Source organism: Grammomys surdaster, unplaced genomic scaffold, assembly GCF_004785775.1.
Source record: "Grammomys surdaster isolate TR1022 unplaced genomic scaffold, NIH_TR_1.0 135, whole genome shotgun sequence".
Lineage (NCBI taxonomy): Eukaryota > Metazoa > Chordata > Mammalia > Rodentia > Muridae > Grammomys > Grammomys surdaster.
This window is the reverse complement of record NW_021604593.1, coordinates 1,423,360-1,447,260: the sequence shown is the minus strand read 5'-3', so window position 1 is coordinate 1,447,260 and position 23,901 is coordinate 1,423,360. Positions and strand designations below refer to the sequence as shown.

Sequence of the window (23,901 nt, the reverse complement as noted above, 5' to 3'; positions counted from 1 at the left end):
TTCACCTGTCTCATCTCTCAGTGTCAGTGTTCCTCCATCTCAACCTATCAGCTAAAAGGCTCTTAATTAGCTGGCTGCTTACATGAATTTCAGGAATGCTATATTAGCATCTCCTTGGCCTTGCAGATAATGGCTTTCGCCAGTTATGAAAAAAAATTCAGAATTGAGCTATAAGCAGAAATTACCATGTATAATTACTGTTATAGGCAGATGGAAGTTCACTTTTGAGTGCTGTGTGTGTTTGTCTGTTTCAGTGGGCCCCAGTCCCTGTAGATGCTAATCAAGTACTCTGTTATTGACTGGATTTATCACTGCTGAACTTCCCTGTTCTTATTATCAACTTTTCTACTTTGGGTTCCATTGCACAGCTCTCATTTGCCCATTCTTACTTGCCTCTCATCTCAGAGAACTGCTAGTCTATTACTATTTTTTAAGTTATAGTGTGGGCAGTTATTTTATTTTATTTTTTAAACAAGAGTGGTCTTAGATTTTTGTGCTGAATAAAAGCTTGATGTGCAAGTTTGGGTGGTCACGGACAATATGAGGCTGGGAAGTGCAGTTTTGAGGATGAAGCACTTTGGGTCCAGTTGTTTTGATTCCCTGTAAGAGAACAGATGTCACTCAGGCTGATTCTCACATAGGCTCACACAAAGTTTCTCTGATGTCTAATGGCTAGTTTGAACCAACCTTGTTTTATTCTGGTGCTATGGCTGTTACAAAAGAATGAAAGTTATGGGAGGGTTGTTATTGTTGTTTGGGTGCTTAAGTTATTACTTTAGGCAATTTTGTCAAGTTATATTCAGAGCAATCTTTTGATAAAACCAAACCATTTTAGATATTGGTGTCACTGGCTAATAGTCAAAGGCATCATTGTTCTGCTAACTTTGTCTAGAACAAAGATATAGCAGGACCATAATGGTGTTTGAAGAGATAGGAAGGTTTGTGGAAAAAAGGAAAATGTGACCAGTGACTGATGCTTTTTATGCACTGACCTAGTGGTAGAAACATTCCTACTTCCAATCCCACTTTTTATATTGAGCCTTAGATTGGCAGGAGAAATGAGTTATTTCTAAATTATAGTCAGAATGCCTATATATTGTCCCTTGTCTCCAGTTAAGGACAAACTCTGGCTTTGACTTAGAAATATAGGACCCTTAACACTTGTGCGAGGTTTCAATAGAATTGTCTTTTGTTTCTGGCTCTTTTGGATTGTGAATATACTTCCTCTTCTTACCCCCATACCTTTCACCATTGGAGCTGTGGAATATACTCCTAGTCTAGGTTCTTGTTTCCCTGTGTTGTGTGTGCACTTAGATAAGTACTGGTTTTCTCCAAGTTCTCTTTCCTTAAAGCCTTTGCATAAGTATAGTGGTTCACAGGTTATCCAGTTCTTTGGAAGTATAGGCTTAAGTCTGGAGTTCAAGAGATCCTGTCTAAGTAAAAGAAGAAAAAAAACCTTTCTCTTGGCATTGCAACCTTACTTAAAGCAGTTGTATTCTAGATCATTCCTGAACCAATCATTGTTGCTGTATTTTACCTTTACCTTAATGTAAATTTCAAATTTAGTTTGAAAGCCTTTATGGCCTTTGGCCTCAAGACACTGTCTAGCCACCATCTAGCTTTGTTATCTCAGGGACTTCATTTTTGCTAATTGAGGCAAAGTTAGACATTTTGACTAGTGGCTAGGGATCATCTTTGACTTGTTCGTAGTGTTACCTTCTATCAGATGCACATCTGTTAACAGGACTGGGAATGTAACTCTAGCTGCTTGTGTAGAATGCACAAGGATTTGAATTGATCCTTATTACTTCACTCCTAAAAGAGTACCTTGGTACAAGTACAGCAGCTTATCAGTTTGTTTGTTTGTTTTCATTGTTTGATTTTAACCTATGTAAGCTGTTTGTAGAATGTCCTATATTGAAAGCAAATGGTCGATCACTTTTAGGAAAGAAAGCAAGAAGCCACTAAATATTCAAGCTAGGTTCTTAAGATACGGTGCAGACAGAAATGAATAGTAGGAGCCCTGATAGGTGTACTGAGTTCCCCTCAACCTTGTGAGGGTGTGATGGGTGCCTGCTGCAGCTCCTTTAGGTACATAACAGTCTCCCATATCTTCCTTCCTTCCTCCCTCCCTCCCTCCTCCCCCCTCTCTCTCTCTTTCTTTCTTTTCTGGGGGAGGGGGGTAGAGACAGGGTTTCTTTGTGTAGCCCTGGCTGTCCTCTGTCCTGGAACTCACTCTGTAGACCAGGCTGGCCTCGAACTCAAAAATCCACCTTCCTCAGAAATCTGCCAAGTGCTGGGATTAAAGGCATGTGCCACCACTGCCTGGCTCTGATTTAAATTTCTTACTGAAGTACTTAAACCTTGATTTTTTTTTTTTTTGACATTTAGTCTTTCTTTTGTTATATATGCTGTGTTTGAACTTGTGAGCTGAATTCTTCCTGTTTCTGTTTCCTAGGATCTGGGACTATAAGCATAGGATACTACACTCAGTTCAATTTTGAAAATATTTATATTTTCATGTAGCCCAGACTGGCTTCAAACTTATGGAGCTGCAGATGTCCTTGAGATTCCAGTCATTCTGCTTCCCTAGTACTGGAATAATAAACATCATGCACCTCTAACAGTTACGCAATGCAGAGAACTGAGCCAGGATGTCCTACATGCTAGACAAGCAGACACTCCACCAACTATAAATATTTTTAGCATCCATTTTATTTTTTATTGTTTTTGAGACAGACTTTCTCTGTGTAGCTGGGCTATCCTAAACCTTGCTCTATGGATCAGTCTGGCTCAGAATTGCAGAAATCTACCAACCTCGGCTTCCCAAGTGCTTCCCAAGATGAAAGGTATTCAATACGATTCTTGTGAGCCTCCATGTGTACCACATACACATGTCTTAGGGTACCAGATACCCTAGAACTCACCAGAATCCCTAAAACTAGAGTTACTGGTAGTTATGGGGTACCATGTAAGTGCAATAGCATTAAGTGTGAATGTGTATGTGGTTTTGAGCATGTCTCAGCACATGCGTGGTTAGAGAACAAGGCCCTGGAGGTGGTGTTCTTCCATCATGCTAGTTCTAAAGGTTGAATTTAGTTGTCAGGCTTGACAGCAAGTAGTACCTTTACTTGGGGAGCAATCTTGTTCCTTGGATGTTAATCTTAAATTTTTATAGTAGGTGAAGAGGGGGTTTTGTTGAAGGAGACCCATCTTCCCCCAAATTGCCAGTTTTTTCAGGTTTGGTCTCCCTAAAAATTGAGATTGAAGTTTCTGGAGGCATTCCAAAGAGATAATCTGGCATCTAGGCTTTAAATAAAGCCAGCACTGTCTCAGAAGAGAATGGTTCCATGCTTGAAGTAATTGGTTGATTACTCTGTGACTCTAAGGTCTGGAGCTTTCCCCCACCAATAAGATATTACTCATTGCTTTTACTCATCAGGACACCTCAGTCCTCCAAGCTAAAGTTACAGCCTTCTTTGAAGATGTACCTAAGGGACAGAATATTGTGCCAACTGCTAAAGGATCTAGTCTTGTTTTAGAGGACATGTGAGCTTCCAGGCACTTGCTGTGGAGTCTTGAAAGGGACTGTGGAAAAAGAAAGGGGAGTTGAACTTTTTGGAAATGCGTCTTTTTACTTAGACTTTGGAGCAGATAGGGCAAGGACATGAGACAAGATAGGAGGAGGAGCTGGTGGATTGTTGAGTTCGCCTGCAAATGTGTGTGCAACTCCTGAGCTGCAGTGATGTTCAGTCTTTGTTTATATTTGGGATGGGAGTCAGACAGAATTGCCCTAACACATCTTTTTTCTTCCTTAATTTTTATGTATTCTGCCCACTGTTAACTCATGGTTCAACAGACAGTAACCAAATTAGGGATATATTTACAGTGTCTTCTGATAAAGGAGGTTCTGTGTGGGTGCTAGTTTCTCTGTAGCCAGCAGAGGGCAATGATGACCTGTAGCTTTTAAAACTACAAGGTGTGTGAGGTCAGAGAATGTGCATGGACAGAACCTAAGAGGAGCTTTTGTTTTGAGTAAGGAGGCTTTTGGAGTTGGCTTTTTGTTGGTGTCTTTAGAAGCAGATGGACCAGTGCTTTGTTCAGTCAGGTACTCGAAAAGGTTTACTGTAAGAGAACATGTTATAGTGACTTATGTTCTGTTCCTAGGCCTACCAAAAATACCAAAGTACTGGGTCATCTTTACCTGGTACTCTTGTAGTCAGTCGTCTCTGTTACATAAACAACTTCAACATCAGCTTTACCCACTTGGTTGTGTTCATTGTTTATGTGAACAAGGGGATTCACATTTCTGGTGCCCACTGTTGTTTTTTCAAAAGCGGGTAGTTAGTCCATCAACAAGTCAAGTTTGACTTGTTTGCCTATATCAGTTGGGCAGCCATGACATAATTCTTTTATGCCCAAGGATGGAGATTCAGAAGAAAAAAAAAATGGTAGAGCGCTAGTGGTAAGGCCTGGGCAATACTCCTTTTCCTTCTATCTTGTGATTTGGGGCCCAGGGCTTTCTAGTGTTCCAGTGCAACAGCTGTGGGCCTCCAGGGCCACCATCCGGAAGCCAGCTGTCTCTTCATTGGGAATTCTTTGAAATTGTAGGCTTGGCCATCTGGATATGCAAATAACTTTAGATTTGCTGAAGTCACCAAGTAGCTGCAACCCAGACAGAGCTATTAGAACCAATACTACCCTACCCTCAGATTAGGAAAGTATCTAGGGGCTGTTGGTGCCTGGAGGTCGGGCTTTTGGTTGTATACCTCTACAGAGGGAAGTCTAGGGGACTCCCTAAGTTCTGCTTTAGCTTAAACTTTAGACTTAAGAAAGACCCTTTAGCCGGGCGGTGGTGGCGCACGCCTTTAATCCCAGCACTTGGGAGGCAGAGGCAGGTGGATTTCTGAGTTGAGAGTTCAAGGCTAGCCTGGTCTACAGAGTGAGTTCCAGGACAGCCAGGGCTACACAGAGAAACCCTGTCTCGAAAAAAAAAAAAAAAAGAAAGACCCTTTAATAAAGACAGATGTCTTGATTCTATCAGGATATGACTTTCCTGAAGGAAAGGTTGACTTGCTATTAACACAGGCAATAGAACTGAATCTTAGGAAGCCCTGAGGAGGGCTAGCAGATTGGTCCTCCAGATCTCCCTCCTGCTGCCCTCAGGGTGTGTTTGTTGTGCGTGTGTGTGTGGGGGGGGGGGAGTATGTGATTATCTGGCAGTAGCAGGAGGAATTTGTGCTCTTGTGGCGAAGGGTAGGTGGTTCAGGATCAGGGAGTCTGTAGACTTCCTGTCTGCCCTGTCCCTGTTGGAAAGAATGGAACCATGGAGAATGTGGCTGACAGACTCCAGACAAGGGAGAGCATAGACCAGCTTCTGTATGTGCAGGAAGGGCTGTCCATGTTGTTAGGAACTTTTGAGAAGATTGTGAGCATGGACATTCCTTAGTGTTTATGCATATGGGTGTGAACCGAAATCAGAGCCTTTACAAAAGAGAAATTAGATCTAGGTTTGAAATCATATGCTTTTTGGTCCTACAATTTAGGGCTAATAATTTATATACCCTTTGAATTTTCTCATAGAAGATGAACACTTGGTCACTTAACAGTCTGTAGGTTGCCGGGCAGTGGTGGCGCTTGGGAGGCAGAAGCAGGCGGATTTCTGAGTTCGAGGCCAGCCTGGTCTACAGAGTGAGTTCCAGGACAGCCAGAGATATACAGAGAAACACTGTCTCAAAAAACTAAAAAAAAAAAAAAACAACAAAAACAAAAACAGTCTGTAGGTAAGACTTGGTGGGAAATGACCTTACCAATTAAAGAATTGTGAGCCAGGAAGTAGCTATGTTCAGTTGTATGTATACCCTGCTTTTTTTGTTTTTTTGTTTTTTTGTTTTTTAATGGCAAACCTTTAAGTAAGGCCAGCTTTTGGGCTTGCATACTTCTTCAGCAAGGCCCATGAGTGTGGTAGGCACATAGATTAGGTACACGGGTCTTGCCAACCTCCTGTGACTGGTAGCTATAAAGCCTGGAGGGAAAGCCATAATGTTAAGAGAATTTGCCTTCGGCTGGGGGTTGGGTGAGGCATGATCACAGCAGGTAAGATCTCTTCCTCCATGTGTTGTTCTAGAAAGGGAAGGGAAAGGACCTGGTGAATGGGTGATTGCAACACTCACTATGGCCAGATCCTTGCTGTCCTCATCCTAGATCACAACAGTCTACATTCCCTAATCAAGGAAGATGTCTGTTAGAAGAGATCTTGGGTCAGTGTGTGAGACCTGAGTCACAAAGTTTGAGAACTATTGTCACAGGTAAAACTGGGAGTGTTGGGAGTCACTGTAGGCATAACCTTTAGGGGGAGCTCTAAACAGAGATTCCTGGAAGTCCCTGGGTGGGCCCAGACCTATACATGAAGTTAGGGCTGCACCCCAGCTGACCTGCATTAGCTCACAGCATAGAGTGTTGGACTGAAGATCTTGGTCCTGCTCCCATGAACATGCTTCCTGTGGGTGGGAGTGAGGATACTGCTGAGATCTGTGGCCAGCTTTGTTTTGCTGCATTACACTTAGAATGGTGAGAATCTTTCTGGAGATTTTTTGTTGATTTTGGAGGCAGGGTTTTCTCTGTGTAGCTCTGGCTGGCTGTCCAGGGACTCACTCTGTAAATCATGCTGGCCTCTGATTCACCTGCCTCTGCCTCCAGAAAGGTGTGTGCAACCACACCTGCCTTTCTAGGACATTAACTAGTACTTCTATTTCTCTTGGATAAAATAAAGGGATAGAGAGTAAGTTTAAGTAGGGATAATCCTTAGGGAATTTGGGAGACTCTGGATGGGTAACTTTGAGAGAAAAATGTTTTGTCTTCTAAAGCTTGTGGAGGTAACAGGAAATAAGATCAGCAGCTGTATTTGAGTCTCATCTGTTGAGAGGTTGGGGGTGGTTTTCCCACTAAGGTCCTATAGGCAGAGTGATAGGATAGCTACTTGGGCTCACCTTGCTGCTAGAACGTGTCCAGCTAGGTGGGGTTAAGAATGTGGCTTCTTTGTGGGTGAAAACCATATGAGTTGAGTTTGTGACATTTGAGTAGTGTTTTCCAGATGTAATGACAGAAGTAGTTTTGCTGCTAAGGTGAGTCAGGTTCCCAGAGAGGAACGCTAAGCTTGAAGTTTAGAGTGATGCTAAGTAATCAGCCATTGTATAGCTATAACTTATTAGCATAGTGCCCTTCAACCTTCCTAATGCCATGGCCTTTTAATACAGTTCCTTATGTTGTGACCTCCAAAATAAAATTACTTTTGCTGCTATTTCATAACTAATTTTGATTATGAATCATAATGTGAATATCTTTTCCAATGGTCTCAGGTGACCCTGTAAAAGGGCTTTCACTTGGTAGTACTGTCAAAACTTCTAGAGAAAACTAGTTTGCCTGTCTCTGGTGTTTGGGGGGTGAGAGGGGATGCCACATGATGAAAAGTTGTATTCATGGTGGGAGCTATGAAGAAATGGGTGGCCCAATTGTATTCCACTTGGGCTCTTGGGTCCATTGTGGTAGCTAACAGACTCAACAATATTCTTTGAGGTTGTATGACATACAATATGGCCATCTGACTTTTTGCCTTGTTGTGCAGCCAGACTTATTAACTCTCCCCCCCCCCTCTCCTTTTTTTTTTTTTTTCCTTTTTTTTTTTTTTTTTTTTTTTGGTTTTTTTTTGTTTTGTTTTGTTTTGGTTTTGGTTTTTCGAGACAGGGTTTCTCTGTATAGCCCTGGGTGTCAACTCTCCCATTTTTTGACTAGTTGAGAGCAGTGTCAGTGTAATTTTATATCCTGGCAATTGGTGGGTAAGTGTAGGGTTAGAGCATCCGTTGTGATGCTGTGGGCCGTGTGTGTGGTGGATCTGGTTGTGTGGTAGTGTGATACACTATATCATGGTGCAGTTTACATGTGACTGATTCCATCGTGAGTCCATGCAGACCAAACATTTAACCGTGTTGTGTTGTGACTTGTGTCCCAGACTAGTGTGGTGAGTCTGCCTTCTTTGTAATGCCTTTCTGTACAGTTGTGTATCCATGCGACCCAACTATGCCCTTTTGCAGTCTGTTTTTTGACCTTAGCCCTGGGTGCCCCTACCCCTGCTGGCCGCGCTGCCCCTCCCCCCTAGCCCCCCCCTCCCCTCACCCCCGTGCGCGCTGGCCGCCTGCGCCCGCGCAGCGATCGATCGCCATTGATTGTCCCTGACGAGCTGCTCCACTTTCCAGCCAATGTCAGGAGGGGGGGGATCTCCGCCGCCCTGGCGGTGTCATTTCCACACACTCCCTGGGCTGCCGCCAGCACGGGCATCTCCAAGAACTGGCCTGGATTACCCAGAGTGCGGAGTGAACCTCCTACTTCGCAAAGGAAGCCCCCACCCCTAACAACACAAGCACTGTCCCCTGCTTGCTGGCTGGGACACCCCACTCCCAAGTTGGGTGGGCAAATAGAAGTCGTCCTCACCCGACTTAGATCCAGGTGGGCTTGGGCACCCACAGGGCTGTGCTGTAGCCTCCGGTTCCTGTAGGCAGAGGTGCCTGCGGGCCAACTTTGCTCGCCCAAACAGATGCTAATGATTTTCCGGGAGGCGCTGGTTATCTCTGGTCCCAGCCGGCCAGTTGCAGAGCTGGGCCATCCATACAACTCCATATTCTACTTTCCCACCTCTGGGCTCCCCACCAGATGACCATACGGCCCCAAGTAGGTCGTGAGGGTCGCAGGCTGTCCGGGTGTCCCTGGAACTGTGTCTGTGCAGCGTGGGAATATATGCACTATCCACTCTGGATGCTACTAATATCCTTGCCGAAGGGCCCCCACTACATAGCCACCTAAGCTGGGTTAAACTGGGTCTTGTAAAAGACCAAGGTCATATACCCCCATTCTTGCTCAGCTGAGTGGGGTCACCCCTCTGAAAAGCCGTCGGGTTCGGGGGGTTGGAGGACCGCAACCCTCCTCCTCCTTCCTTCTCAGGGGCCAGAGCCAGTTTCCAGACTCCCTGGTGGAAGTGCTGACGTGGCTCTGGGCAGCTGTCTGGGGCCGGGAAGCGGGGCAGATGTCACGCAGCCCAGGGGAGGAGGCGGCTCCCTGGGAGGGCGGGCAGGGCTTCTGGCCAGGCACGACTACCTCCTCCCCCTTCGACCTGGCTCTGTCGGTCTGGAGCTGGGCGAAACCACTGAGCCCAGCTGACTCGCGTCAGAGACTGCTCCAGTTCCTGTGTGTGTGTGACTGACAGAGCCGCAGGCTCTCTGATTCCTCTCCTCTTGCTCGAGAATAAAGCACACCTGCATTGCACGGGCAGTTCCTCAGGTGAAAGCAAGGGGTGTGAAGCCCCATCCCAGTGCCAGGCACATCGTTCCTGTTCAATAAATGTTAGCTGCTGTTGTTGTCTTACAAGTGGGAAGTTGGTGTGTCCAGAGGCAAAACTGAGTCCTAAGGGTGCCAGCTGGCTTCAGAGATCATCGCAGCCAGCCTGCTGCCGCACTGCCCTGCCTACATTTCTCATGCTTGTCCCTTCTCTCTGCAGTGTCAGCCCCTCTTGGCTCTTCCTGCTGCCAAGCTGCCCCCCTCCCTGCCTCTTCGTGTGGTTCCCTCCTATCTGGCGGCCACATTGGGTCCCTCGAGCAACACAGCCCCTTGGGAACAGCAATCGATGGGGCGGAACAGCCTCCCTGACAGATGGACCCACGGAGGCTGTGCTGTTTCTCCACAGCTCCCTAGGAAACCGGAGACAAGAGCTAAGCCACCATGGCCGCCTCCTAAATAGAAGGGATGGGGGGTGGGGTGCAGAGCTTCCTGCCAGCCACAGACTCGGGTAACTTAAAAAGAGATGGGCTTGGAGGGCAGGGCAGTTGTATGTCCACCTTCCAGCTCACCCAGCCTTTCCTTTAGGCCCAGAATCATCTTTGGGTCAAGCAGTATAGGGTTTGCCTGGTATTGGGATGAGTGAATCTCTTCCTGAGCACTGAAGGTTGGTGTGTGGCTAGGTGAGCAGCCAGTTCACATCCCTAAGGCCGGGGTGGGGTGGGGGTTCTGAAGCTGGCAGGGCAGCTTTCTCTGCCTGTATTGGTGAAATGATGAACTGTAGCCCCTATGCATGGGGTAGTAGGGGCTGGAAAATACCCCTGCCTCCTGCCAGGCTGTCTCACAGCCTCAACACTTGTGACATTTGAGGACTGAGGTCCTAATTCTTTATCCATATCAATGATCTCTGTTTGTTTGTTTATTTGCTTGTTTTTGGCTTTTCGAGACAGGGTTTCTCTGTGTAGCCCTGGCTGTCCTGGAACTCACTCTGTAGACCAGGCTGGCCTTGAACTCAGAAATCTGCCTGCCTCTGCCTCCCAAGTGCGGGGTTTAAGGGGGGGCCCCCCCCCCCCCGGCTTTTTTTTTTTTTTTTTTTTTCCCCTCTGTGATCTCTACTTATTAGATGCTAGTAACAACAGTGTAGACAAAAGTGTAGTCAGGGACTACATACGGGAGCATTCATTCACCTGTAGTTTCAACACCTGGAAGACAGAAGCAAAGGATCGATCATGTTTGAGAGCCAGCCTGGTCTATATAGTCAGTTTTAGGTCAGCCAGGGCTAGAATAAGGCGAGACCCTGCCTCAATAACAATGAAGTCTCCGAGGGCAAGAGATACAGCTTGGTGCTAGAGCACTTGCCAAGCACTGGGGATTGGTGGGAGTGGGTCCCCAGGAATTGCCAAATAGCCATAATCTAACCTCAACACCAAACACCTGGAGGTGATAAAATACCGTGGGGGTGCTCAAGATCTGCAATAATGAAAGTGATCTCCTCAAACAGCCCTGTCCCAGGCTTCTCAGGTCCAGAATTACCAGAAATGTCCCCTCTGCCCATACCTCCCACCACTAGCTTGCAATAAACTGCTTGAGATGGCAGGGTTTCTGGTATTCTTGCTTATCCTTCTCAGGCTTGGTGCCAACACCTCACTGTACTGCCAAAACTCCCAGTCATGGAGGCCGGGGAATAGATGAGGTCATGGGGCTGCTTGAGGTGCCATAGTGACCTGCCCAGCCAGTTCAGCGTGGGAGCACCAGTACTGATGATCTGCCCCCTTCCCATGGTGTCCTGGCTGCTTCCCCCAAGGTCACAGTTGGCTAGGGGTGGTGCTGGCAGAACTTAGCTCTCTATTGCTGGGGATGTAAGAGGGATTGTGAACACAGACAGGTCCAGTGGGCCCAGACAGCTGACAGCTGGGCCACCTGAACACTGAGCTGTTCCAGAAGGCAGAAGGGGAAAAGGCAGTGCAGATTAAACAGCACCAATCCACAGCCTTTAAAGCAGAGAACTGAAACGAGGATGCCCTCTGGAGTCACCTCTTGCACAGACAGGCAGAGGGGGGACAGCTTAGTGCTGTCTTACTCCTGGAAAGTCCCTAATTCCACCTAGACCATTTCTTTCCTAAATCATTCCTATCCTGGCCTGTATTCTGGCCGCAGAATTACAGTTCTCTGGCTGAGTTGTGACCTTAGGGAAGAGAACTCTTCTTCTGAGGGGCAAATATCAGGACACAGGTCAACAGGTGCCTCTGTAGCTGGAGGGATAAGATTGCCTGAGTGGACAAGGCTGTCATTGAGATTGGCATTGACAAGAGATTAAGACTATTTGGGGTGAAGAGATGTCTCAGTGGTTAAGAACACTTGCTTGAGGACCTGGGTTTGATTCCCTGCACTCACATGGTGGCTCATAGCCATCTGTAACTCCAATGTAGGGGATCTGCTGCCTTCTGACTTCTGTACGTACTGCAGTTCCTAACCTCCAGGTCATGGCTCATAACCAAACCACCTGGAACTCCACTGGGGGGAATCCAAGACCAAACACACATATACACATCATTAAAAATAAAAACTGTGCCGTGTGCTTATGGATGAAGATGTTAGGCTGGATGGTGGTGGTGCACGCCTTTAATCCCAGCACTTGGGAGGCAGAGACAGGCAGATTTCTGAGTTTGAGACCAGCCTGGTCTACAGAGTGAGTTCCAGGACAGCCAGGGCTACACAGAGAAACCCTGTCTTGTCTCGAAAAACAAACAAAGATGTTAAGCTCTGAGCTATTGCTCCAAAACCATGCCTGCCTGCCTGCTGACATGCTCCCTGCCGTGGTGGTCATGGACTCTAACCCACTGAAATGGTTCTCAGGGAAAGTTTCCTGACTTTGTTTTAGCTAATAGAAGGGAAGAGAAATCATACTACCCTTGGTCAGGAACTGTGAAGAAGCAAGGTAGCTAGAGGGGACACATGGCAGAAAGAGCCAGTGGGCCTCCAGAACACAAGTTAAGGGTGCAGGGAAGAAGACAAACAAATGTAGGTGATCCTCCCAACAATGTCTACCATGAAAGCAACAAGAAGAGCATCCCTTAAGTGGTACCATTGCCAGAGAGGAAGCCATCAAGGCAGTCAGACAATCACTACTGGATGTGCTAACAGGTAGTTCAAAGCAGGACAGGATGTCTCTGGGCAAGTCATAAGGGAGTCATTTTCTCTGGAAAATTCATAACAGTAAAACATTTAAAAATAAAATTCAAGTCTTTCTTGTCTAGATGGTGATGGTGCACATCTTTAATCCTGGCACTCGGGAAACAGGCAAAAGTATGTCTATAAGTTCGAGGCCAGCATGGTCTACAGAGTGAGTTCCAGGACAGCCAGGACTACACAGAGAAACGGGGGGGGGGCGGGGGGGATGAAACAAAATTTAAATCTTTGTTAAAAACAAAATACACAATCCCAGCACTTGGGAGGCAGAGGTAGGCGGATTTCTGAGTTCGATGCCAGCCTGGTCTACAGAGTGAGTTTCAGGACAGCCAGGGCTACACAAAGAAACCCTGTCTTGAAAAACAAAACAAAAAAATACACAATTTACAACCACCTGTAACTCCAGCTCCAGAGTATCTGGTGTCCTCTTCTGACCTCTACAGATGCCTGCGTATAGAGACACATACACATAAGTAAATAATAAAATAAGCCTTTAATAAGGACTCAAGGGCCTGCACTAGAAAGATGCCCTAGAGGTTAGGAGCACTGGCTGCTCTTCCAGGTTGGATTCCCAACACCCACATGACAGCTCACAACAATCTACAACTTAAGTTCTAAGAGATCTGATGTGTCTTCTAGCTTCCTCAGGTACCAGGTATACACATAAAATTGAAAAACTTAAAAAAAAAATAAATCCAGAGATCCCATTATACAGGGTCCCAGGGTAAGGAAGAGAATAGTGGAAGGTGAGCAATAGCTTTGTGATCAGAGATGGGCATAGTCGGCCTAGGAGGCTAAGGCAGCAAGCAGCTTGAGGCCGAGTTCTAAAACAGTGCCTCTGCATGGCCTGGGCGGAGTCCAGGTCACCCACAAGGTATCGTAGCCACCACCATCTAATCTAGCTAAGGCTTCTTGCTTTCCCTGATGATTAGGCAGTGAAGCAGCAGTGGGCCTTAGCCACTGCAATTCCCTGACCAGTTACTGGCCCATTGGCTTCTCTTGTCATCCCCTGCCCGACATGAGATAGCTATATTTCAGCCATAACCAGGGCCATTCCTCCTCTAAGAAACATTTGCATCAACTGGAGGCCAGACCCTGGTGGGAGATGGAGATGTATGAAGCCTGAGGTCAGTCCTGTGAAGAAAGTCAAGTCCAGAACTATACTCACAGACCGCAGGAAAAGACCCCAGTAACCCTAGCTAGCACTAGAGAGAGAACGGGAAGGGGACTGCAGTGGGAGAGGAGGGGTCTCAAAAGCTGTTTGTCTGAGAGCTTACCCCAGAAGGTTCCCATCCTGTTTGTCCTGGAAAAGAACAAAGAGAATGACCCCCTCCTTCAGTCTCACTGTCCAGCCCTGGACCTCAGGTGCAGCTTCAGGACTGTTTTTTGGAGCCAGGTGTAGAGGTGTGTATGTTTAATCCCAGCACTGGGGAGGTAGAGGCCTGCAGAACATTGTCTGCATAAAAAATTCCAAGTCACCATAGCTATGTAAAGAAACCTTGCCTTTCAAACCCAGTAGAGTGTGAGTGGGACTAGAGAGACGGTTCATTGGCTAAGAGCATTTTCTGCTCTTGCAGAGGACCCAGGTTCGATTGCCAGCACTCTGCTGTATCACCTACTCTGGCCTCTGCAGGTATTTGTATGCACACAACAGATGTATTTGCATAGACATATACTAGGCCCACATATATACATAAACAAGCTTTTTGCTTATTTTTATTTCATATGCATTGGTGTTTTGCCTGCATGTATGTCTGTGTGAGGATGTCAGATCCCCTGAAACGAGTTACAGACAGTTGTGAGCTGCCATGTGGGTGTTGGGAATTGGACCTGGGTCCTCTGGAAGCCAGTGCTCTTAACGGCTAAGCCATCTCATCCAGCCCCTAAATTAGCCTTTACAAAAGTAATTCCTTAGGCTGACCTGAGGAATAGGAAAAGGGTCATGAAAAGTGGACCCCCTCTTTAGGTTGTTTTTGTTGTTTATTTTTGAGGCAGGGTCCCACAATGTAGACCTTGCTGGCCTGGAACTCGTTATGTAGGCCAGGCTGACCACAAACTCAGAAATCCTCCTGCCTCTGCTTCCTGAGTGCAGGGATTAAAGGCTCTGTGTGTGTCCATCCATGGAGCCCAGAAGAGAATGTCAGGTCCCCTGGAATTGGAGTTATAGAAAGTTATCAGTCAATATGTGAGTGCTGGGAATTAGTTTTTTTCTTTTTAAGATTTATTTGTTTTATGTATATGAGTACACTGCAGCTGTCTTCAGACACACCAGAAGAGGGCATCAGACCCCATTACAGATGGTTGTGACCCACCATGTGGTTGCTGGGGATTGAACTCAGGACCTCTGGAAGAGCAGCCAGTGCTCTTAACTGCTGAGCCATTGCTCCAGTCCTTTGTTTTGTTTTTTAAGATAGGGTCTCACTATATAACCTTGGCTGGGAAGGAACACAGAAATCTGCCTGCCTCGGTCTCCTGAATGCTGGGGTTAAAGGTGTGTGCCACAACACTCTGGCCTTCGTCAATGTTTGACAAGAGAAGCAGTCACCCCGCAGCTTCCTATTACACTACTGGAGAGAAAACAGTTTCCAACAATAGAATGGTCTATTTCCTGTTTTGCTTTCTCTTGCTAGAATTTCTGGGTCCCTGGGCAATGGCCTTTGGTGCCAATCAGGTAGGGGTTCTTTCTCTCCCTAGCTCTGGATTGGAGCCAAGACAGCCCAGAAACAGATGCTCTCTCTAGTTGAAGTAGTGGCCGGCTTTTCTGATAGAGTCATGTAGATCATTGTGTGTATTTTAATGGCTTCTCAACAGCCCCTGATTGAAGTGTGCCCAATTTAGCCATGCCGTAAGTAACTTTTTATATTTCCTTAGGGAATCATTTCAGTTATGAATCTTTTCTGAATCTGCAATCTCGATTAAAAGTTGATGTTGGCTTTTTTTTTCTTTCTGTCTCCTTAGCTTCTAAGACACCTCCCTATAAAAAAGGGTGGCAGCACCATTAATCCTCCCTCATTGCCTTGTCTGGAAAAGGCTTCTTGGGGACGGAGGCGGCACTTGAGGATGTGCTAGGGGAGGGGGATGTTGATGGAATTTTGCCTAGATATGTCCCCTATTTATTCTCACATCAGAAACTTCCAACAGCATTATTACTGAGTTAAAGGGCTATTGTATCTTCTCACCTAGAGCTTCAGAAAATGAAATGACGTAGACCCCTCTAGGGTCAAAATCCAAGTTCTGTGGGGCTGGAGAGACAGATTAGGGTGCTTGCTTCCTGCTCCTTCAGAGGCCCTATTCAGTTTCCACACCCACATCAAGAGGCTGCTGACCATTGACCACCTGTCATCCAGCTCCAGAGGATCTGATGCCCTCTTCTGGCCTCTGCAGGCACTGGCATGTTCAGACACACACATAATAAATAATAGTCGCTGCAGAGAGGGCTCAGAGCGTCAGCACACCTGCCTTTGCAGAGGACCTGGGCTCACACCAACCACAACTCCAGTCTTGGCATCTGACGTCCTCTTCTGACCTCTGGAGGATCCAGGCACACACATGGTACAAACAAACATGCAGGCAGAGCATTCACATATATAAACAAATATAAAAAAAGAATAAATTATGCTGGGTCTAGTGGCACATGCTAAAAGATTACCTAGCATCTTTAATCTCAGCACACTGGATGCAGAGGCAGGTGGCGCTCTCTGAGTTCTGGGGCCGTCTACATAGTGAGTTCATACCAGCCAGACTCTGTCTCCAAGCAATCAATCAAAACCTACTAAACAGGTTAAGTTTCCCTAAATGCCTCAAAAAAGGCAGCCATTATTGTTCTCCTTGGGATTGGACCGATGCTTAGGGGCTTATCTCAATCCAGAGCTCTCAGAGCAGAGCCTTATCTACTGGTTTTCCTCACCCTATTCATTATCTAGCCTTGGACACTCCTTTGAGTAGGTGGGACTGGAATAATTATCTGGGGCTGGTGGGGCTAGGACTTGCCCTGGGGTTGTCTTGAGGCCCACCCAGAGTTCCTCAGAGACAAAGGTCAGGGCCACAACAGGAAGGCTAGAAGGCAAAACAGACTGACAGCATTCAGAATTTAAAGGGAAGGGTTATCCCTAAGAAACACCCCCTCCCACTGAGAGTTGGGGGAAGGACTTGCCTAGGTGCTGTGACCTCTAGTGCTGACCTCTGACCTCTGACTTTTGGCCTGTGGGTGAGCACTCAGGGCCGGAGTCATGACTGGGGGTGGGGCCCAAGGGACCCAGCGGTGGCTCTGAGAGTTAACGATTTACAAGAGGCCCCTTCCTGAGGCCTCTCTCCTTGGCCCAGCAGGCAACCCGTGACTGCCCAGGTGGCTAGACACAAAACCAGTCCCACCAGTTCAAAGAGCAATTCATCCAGACCCCACCCCAAGAGCGAACCAAGCACCCCATTCTCTGGAGTCTGAAGAGGAAAACAGTGCAGGGGGTGGTAGGTGGGGTCTTTGAGCCCCTTTGAGAGGCTGAGTAGTTTTCAGAAACCTCAACATGGAACACAGCCAGCGTTCTGCGCTATCCTCTGGGGCCCTGTCTGAGAGAAGTCCCACCCGATCACCTGCAGCAGGTTTCCCCTTTTCTGCTCCACCCTAGCCTGTAGGCCTTAGGCAGAACTCTTACAGGCCAGACTGGCTTCTCACTGCCCAGGGCATCCTCCCCCTGGCACAGGACTCTGCCCTCCTCCACCTCCCCTAGGCCTCTCCTTCAGTTACTCCTTCCTGGCCCGGGAGCCCAGGAAACAGTTTAGCCTCCGTGAGCACTCTGTCCTATTCCTACTGGACAGATAGTTGACCCATGACTGTACAGGGATACAGGCTGTCAGGAGCATGATAGTCATCAGACCTTCCGGTCTCCCTCCCCACCTCCACACATATATAGGCTCAACTCCCAGTTCCTGGTAGGGGTGTAGAATTGTGTCTGTGATTATTTACACACGTGTGAAACTGTGTGTGTGGCTGTGGGTACTGGCTAGTCTGTCCCCAGAGCTGTTCCGTTCTGGGTCTGGAGTCCAGTTTCCGCCCCCCCCCCCCCCATTCTCTTCTGTTTTTCCAGACCTCGATCAGGGTGAGACTGATTTTAAGTAGTAAGTGCAAGCCACATGGGAGACAGGTCTGTCTGGTTTGACATTTTCCTTTGGTTTTATAGCACTCTTATTGTCAGTTGTCATAGGGTGGGGGTGACAGAGGTAACACAGACTAGTGGTCACTGTGATGGTTGGGACCACAAAAGCCTGAGTCCACAAATGGCTTTTAAACCCTTCCCTTCTGCACCACATCGGGATTTCGGCTGCAATCAGAATCCACAGTGACTTCCATTAAAATGTATTCTCGAGTAGACAGTTCCCAAACGCCCTTACTCCCATCCTTTGTGATACTGGTAAAGGACTTGGGCCTTAGAGGAGTTGACATTAGGCAAAGCTTGAGTGGAACATCTTTATTGGAGGCTCACTCCTATACTCCTCCGTCCCAACGTTTCCAGCTATTAGCTGTCTGGTTAATGATAGGTATGTGCAGTGAGAAAAGGTTGGGCTGAGAACTCGGTTGGCTGCTTTGTCAACGTGGGCACGTGTCCTTCAGAACCTGTGGATTAATTATGCACAGAAAGCAGTTAGCTTGGTGCCTAATTTATAGTAAGTTCTCACTTAGGAAGATGTAGACTTTAGGGGTAGGGGTAGTGGGAGCCACTCTCTTACCTTCAGAGATTTTCCACAGCTGGTGAATGAATAAATAAATCTATTTCTGGGATTGGGGATGCAACTCAGTGGTTGAATACTTGCCTAATACAAGCAAATTTCATCCGCATCCCAGCCAAAAGAGAAAAAGCCCACTTGTATGTGATCTCAGTTGCCTTATGAGAAAAGAGATGACCTGCACAAAGCCAGGCCGTACTATGGGAGTACAATACATACATATCTCAAAAAGGGTACCTAGTGGGGCTGGAGAGATGGCTCAGCAGTTAAGAGCATTGCCTGGTCTTCCAGAAGACTTGGGTTCCATTCCCAGAACTTAAATGGTGGCTCAAAACCATCCAGCTGTAACTCCAGTTCCAAAGATTCTTTGACACCCTCTTCTGGCCTGTCATGCACATGGTATATAAACATACATGAAGATAAAACATCCATATGTATAAAAGAATTTTTTTTTTTTTTTGGTTTTTCGAGACAGGGTTTCTCTGTGTAGCCCTGGCTGTCCTGGAACTCACTCTGTAGACCAGGCTGGCCTCGAACTCAGAAATCCACCTGCCTCTGCCTCCCAAGTGCTGGGATTAAAGGCATGCGCCACCACCGCCTGGCTAAGAATTTTCTTTTTCAAAACAAGATTTCTCTATGTAGCCCTGGCTGTCCTGGAATGTGACAAACTCGGGTTTGTAGTGACCCCTATACACGGTTCTCAGTGGAGTTATACTGGGTCTAAAACAGGGCCTTTTATGATAAGTTTGCATCAATCTTTCTACACAGAAGAAAGCATACATAAAGTCCTGGACAGCAGCTGACCCTATGGCTGTAGGGAGGCACTGCAGGGCAGAACATACGAGCCCCACAAGGAGTCTGTGGGGAAGACGTCTCAAGACAGCAAGGCTCGCTCAGGGTTAGACAACTTGGGCGCCAACCATTCAGTTTCTTCAGCTGAGAAATAGAGATGAAAAAAAGGATTGGCAAGGGCTTCGGAGTGGGATTCAAGAGGGCGTGGTCAGGCTGGAGTAGCCGGGAGGTCTGAGAGGAGGAGGAAGAGAGAGGGAGGGAAAGGAGAGAGTCACAGACACACACACGGTGGGGCGAGAGTGGACAGAGACACAGTAATCTAGGGTCCTAGACTGCTACATTCCCCTCTGGAAGGGAATGGTGGATATTGGGGTGGGGGGCTGTCCCTCACACAGGTGCTGAAGACTTGAAGGCTGATTGGTTGGTTGAAAACTCAGAAGAAACTTCAATAAACAATGTAAACAAAAATAATTTTTGAAGGGTAGAACCAAGGTGTCTTCCCTCCATCTTCAGAGTGGGTCGTCTTTCTGCCCCGCCCTGTCTCCATTTCTCTTCTTTTTTTGTTTTTGTTTTTGGTTTTTCAAGACAGGGTTTCTCTGTGTAGTTCTGGCTGTCCTGGAACTCACTCTGTAGACCAGGCTGGCCTCGAACTCAGAAATCGGCCTGCCTCTGCCTCCCAAGTGCTGGGATTAAAAGCACCACCACTCCCCGGCTCCATTTCTCTTCTTAAGCTCACACTCACAGGACAGTGTTTCGAGTAGACAGCATGCTTGTGGCAGTTACTGTTCATATCGTATTTTCCATGAGAACAGTGTTCTCTCTGGTTCCACAGTTGATAGGACAGGCAAGGATCTGGATCTCCCAGTTGCCTAGGTATAAAATGGGAAGACTCTGAGATCAAAGGAGGCCAGGCAAGGTAGCATTTCCTCCCAAGGACGGCAAGCCCATGGGGACTCTTGGCTCCCTCCACCACAGACCCTTTGGCCTTGGGCTTCTTTAGTTTGCTGGGAGGTAGGGAGTCTCAAAGAAAAATGCTTAATAGCAATTTCCTGAGCCAAATAGTGCCAGACGAGTTGGAGACAAGATAGACTCTGGTTTAGAGTTTTCTTTTAAATGCATATGGCTGCATGCGTGAAGGTCGGAGTTTGGGTGCATAGCAGCGTGTGAACTAAAAGACAACCTCAGGAGTCACACGGAATGCTCTCCACTCTCTCAGAGTTAGGGCTTCTGGATGGAGCTCACTAATTAGGATAGCTGGCTTGTAAGCCCTAGGGACTCTTCTGTCTCTGCCTCTTCAACGTTGGGTTTAAACTCAAGTCTTCCTACTGGTAAGTAAAGCACTTTTATTTACCGAGTGACCAAGACCCTCTGCCCTGAGACTTCTCAGCACAGAGATTTTTCCCAGTGGTGCAGGGTTTGATTCTGGCTTTAGGCTTCAAGGATCAGGACAGGTCCTTTTACTTCCTGGGTCAGAAGCTCATGCTTGTTGCACACCCCCAGGGAGCAGGTCCCTCTTCACAGTCAGTGTCCTGGCTTCCCCAGATACAGTAAGTGAGGAGGGGTAAGTGTTGGAACATCCTAGAACATACACACCCAGGATTCTGCCTCCTTTTTCCTTGTAAGGTCTGTGCCAAAATAGCACCTGGCAAGCAGTTTGGGGGTTAGAATAGCACAGTGTGTCTACTGTCTTTTTTTTTTTTTTTTTTTTTTTGATGAACAAGTCTTTATTGAAGTCAGAGCAGGGAAATGAGGCCTGAACCCTCTGGCTACCTGTAGTGGGTCCAAAAATTAGATGGCTTAGGAAGTGTCTACTGTCTTAAGATTGTTTTCATACAGGATGTGTGACATACACCTTTAGTCCCAGCACTTAGGAGGCAGAGGCAGGTGGCTCTCACTGGATTCATGGCCAGCCTGGTCTGTGTAGTGAGTTTCAGACCAGCCAGGACTACATAATGAGGCCCTGTCACAAGAGGAAAAAGACAAACAGAACTGTCTACATTGCAAGCACCTTTTTACTTAGCTGACAGGCTTATTTGGGGTGACTTGAGGAAACCAGCTAGGGGTTAAGGGGAGCTAAACATCTCTTCCGAGAGACCATTCTTTGACAGTAGGTTGGAACTGGCAGGAGTCACCTTGTGGTCTGGGATGTCAGGATTGAGAGGCAGGTAACACAACCCAGGTGAGCGCTGTCCTTCCACCTCCCCACCCCCCACCCCAACTGGCCGGTAAGTCCATACACAGATGGCTTGGAGGGCGGCTCTAGGGAGACCCATAACCGGAGAGGAAGCATCTGTGGGAGGCGATTTCACTTCTCCCAGAGAGGCCAGAGTCTGTGGCTGGCGGCACCCGGGTCACTGTAGTTAACTCTCTGTTACCTGGACTCCAATTGATATTAGACGGTAATACTTAGCACCAAGCTAATGCCCAAAACATCACTGCTGCTTCTCCATGGGTCTAGAGGCTGTGTTTTCTCTGGCCTGAAGGTCTGACTGCTGCAACCCCAACCTCCCGCTCCAATCCCTCAAGACTGCATACCTATTACTCCAAGACGATAGGAGCCCAGAGCTCATTCTATGGTTCTCTGAGAAGACATCAGATGTAGGTAGGATTAGCCCAAGCTGGGCAGATAAGGGAGGGGAAGTTGTCGTTATCAATGGGCAGAGGCACAGATGGAATAGGTGCAAAGAAATGCTGTCTCGAATCTGCTCGGTTCCCATCGGGAACCAACTCTTGCTCACGGCCGAGATTTAGTTCTTAGTTATCTACTGACTGTTGCTTGGCTCCAGGTGCTATTACAGGCTCCCTGTTCTTAGGCCACAGCTCTAGGGCACCAGTGTGCATGCTTTAGCCCCGGGGTTGTAGTTGGGTAGGAGCCTGCCTCCTAAAAAACCAGAATGTCCCCTTTCTGATTAGTTTCTTCATCTGTGAAATGGGAACAGGACTCTGCCTCTTTTTCTTCCGTTGGAATTAGTGTCTACTGAATGCAGGAAAGTGTTTTTGGGAAGGGTGCGGTCTTTGAACTGAGAGTCTGGCAGACCGATCATCACCTGAGCTGGGGGGAGGGGGGTTATGAGCAGCCAAACCTTCCTTCTCAATCTCTGTAGCTTGTTGCCCTACTGAACAGTCGAGCAAGGAGCAGAAGGTCTACGGATTTTCCACGTAAGGTGCGTCTCGAAGCCCAGGCATCTCTTACAAAGGGGTTGTGTGGTATTTATTTATTTGCTTATGTATTTGTAAAGTTGCATGGGGGAAAAAGGTGAAGCTTGACCTGCGGGGAAGCTCAACCTGGGAGGACCTCGCCAGGACGCGGGGATCTTGAGGCGCAGCGGCTGCGACTCCAGCTTCAGAGCCTGCGGCGTCCAAGTGGCCAAAGCTGATCTGGGAGGGAGGCCGCGGAGGAGGGAGGGAATCCGAGGTGGAGGGGGGGGTGAGGGAGCCGTTAGTCCGGTCCGGGTTTTGCCGGCAGCCCCCGGGCAGCGTTCGGAGCTCCTGCCCGGGCGGGCGCGCGGCGCGGCGGCAGAGGCGGCGGTGCCTGAGCTGGGATGTAGAGGCGGCGGCGAGAGCAGGCGTCCGAGCAGAGCCAGAAGAGGAGAGCCTCACCCCCGACAGCCCGGCCCCGCGTCCCAGCCTGCGCCTAGCCATGCGCGCCGCCTGCTGAGTCCGGGCGCCGCACGCCGAGTCCTTCGCCCGCCGCGCCGCGAGGCGCAGCGCTCCGGGGTGATTAGTTGCTTTTTGTTGTTTTTTAATTTGGGCCGCGGGGAGGGGGAGGAGGGGCAGGTGCTGCAGGCTCCCCCCCCCTCCCCGCCTCGGGCCAGCCGCGGCGGCGCGACTCCGGCTCTGGCCCCGGGCGCGGCGGGCGACTGGAGCGGAGCGCACCGCGGCGGTGCCCAGAGCGGAGCGCAGCTCCCCGCCCCGCCCCTCCCCCTCGGCCTCGCGGCGACCGTGGCGGCTCGGACGACTCGCGGAGCCGGTAGGTGTCGGGCCCTCCCCCGCCCCCCCGGGAGGCCAGCCCCCTCCCCTTCCCCGCCTCCCTCCCTCTCCTCCCCCGGGGCTCCGTGCGCGGCCGGGGCCGGAGTTCGCCGCAAGTCCGCGGAAAGTTTGGCGGCGCGGGTTCCCCCGAAGTTCAGGTGCGGAGAGCCAGGGATGGGGAAGGAGGGGTCGGTGTTTGGGAGGGGCGGGGGACGCCCGCAGCCTGAGCCGCAGGGCCTGGGAGACCTAGCTCCGGTGATCGCTCGGTAGCCGCTGCTATATCCAAGCCTTCCCAAGCCGCAGTATGCTCGGTCGCAGATCACTGAGTTCAGACAAAAAGAGGGGTTTTAGGGTCGAGGACGGCGGGCTGGGAGCGGAGAAGCGGCGCCGGGGCTCTCCCTGCGGGGAACGCTTCCTTCCCCAATCACTGTAGCTTGCGGGCGCCGGGGGTCCTCACCTCGCAGTGCTGGGCGGGTGCTGCGCCTGCGGGGGTGGCTGCTTGCAGGTCTGCGACGCACACTCCCCGCATCAGACCCCACTCGCTGCCCTGTATCTGATCAGGGACGATCGTAACTGCCCCGAGCGCTCGGATCACGCGTGGCCTTGCCTCCCCTTAGACTTGGAAGAGGCGGCGGCTACTTCTGTTTTTCCCCTCGGACTCCTCGCCCCCGCTGCCTGCAGGGTGCCTGGCGGGCTGATCAAGTTTGACCTTTTTTTTTTTTTTTTTCACCCCGTCAAAGTATATCACCTCCGCCGGCTAGGCGGCCTCTCTTCTGTCCTTTACGGCCTTGGGGAGTCTCGGACTGCCTGTCCGCGTGTGCCCAGTTGCGTGCAAAGCCGGGGACTCGAGGTGGGGGGGGGGGGGTGTTCCTCAGCTGCAGGTCTGCAGGGGGCGGGCATCCCAGGCTC

At 48.8% G+C, this 23,901-nt stretch overlaps 1 protein-coding gene across 3 annotated transcripts in view; it reads left to right on the top strand.

Moving 5' to 3' along the window:
* The first annotated feature begins 22,151 nt into the window (after window positions 1-22,151).
* Cxxc5 (CXXC finger protein 5) overlaps window positions 22,152-23,901 on the top strand; it is a 31,928-nt gene continuing 30,178 nt past the window's right edge. The window contains exon 1 of one of the 3 annotated variants that reach the window (XM_028762782.1): window positions 22,152-22,187. The gene's annotated coding sequence lies outside the window, so the exon portion shown is untranslated. Of the gene's footprint in view, window positions 22,188-22,533; window positions 22,994-23,064; window positions 23,151-23,901 lie in introns of those variants that run through there. The other 2 variants (XM_028762785.1, XM_028762784.1) reach the window with 2 other exon arrangements.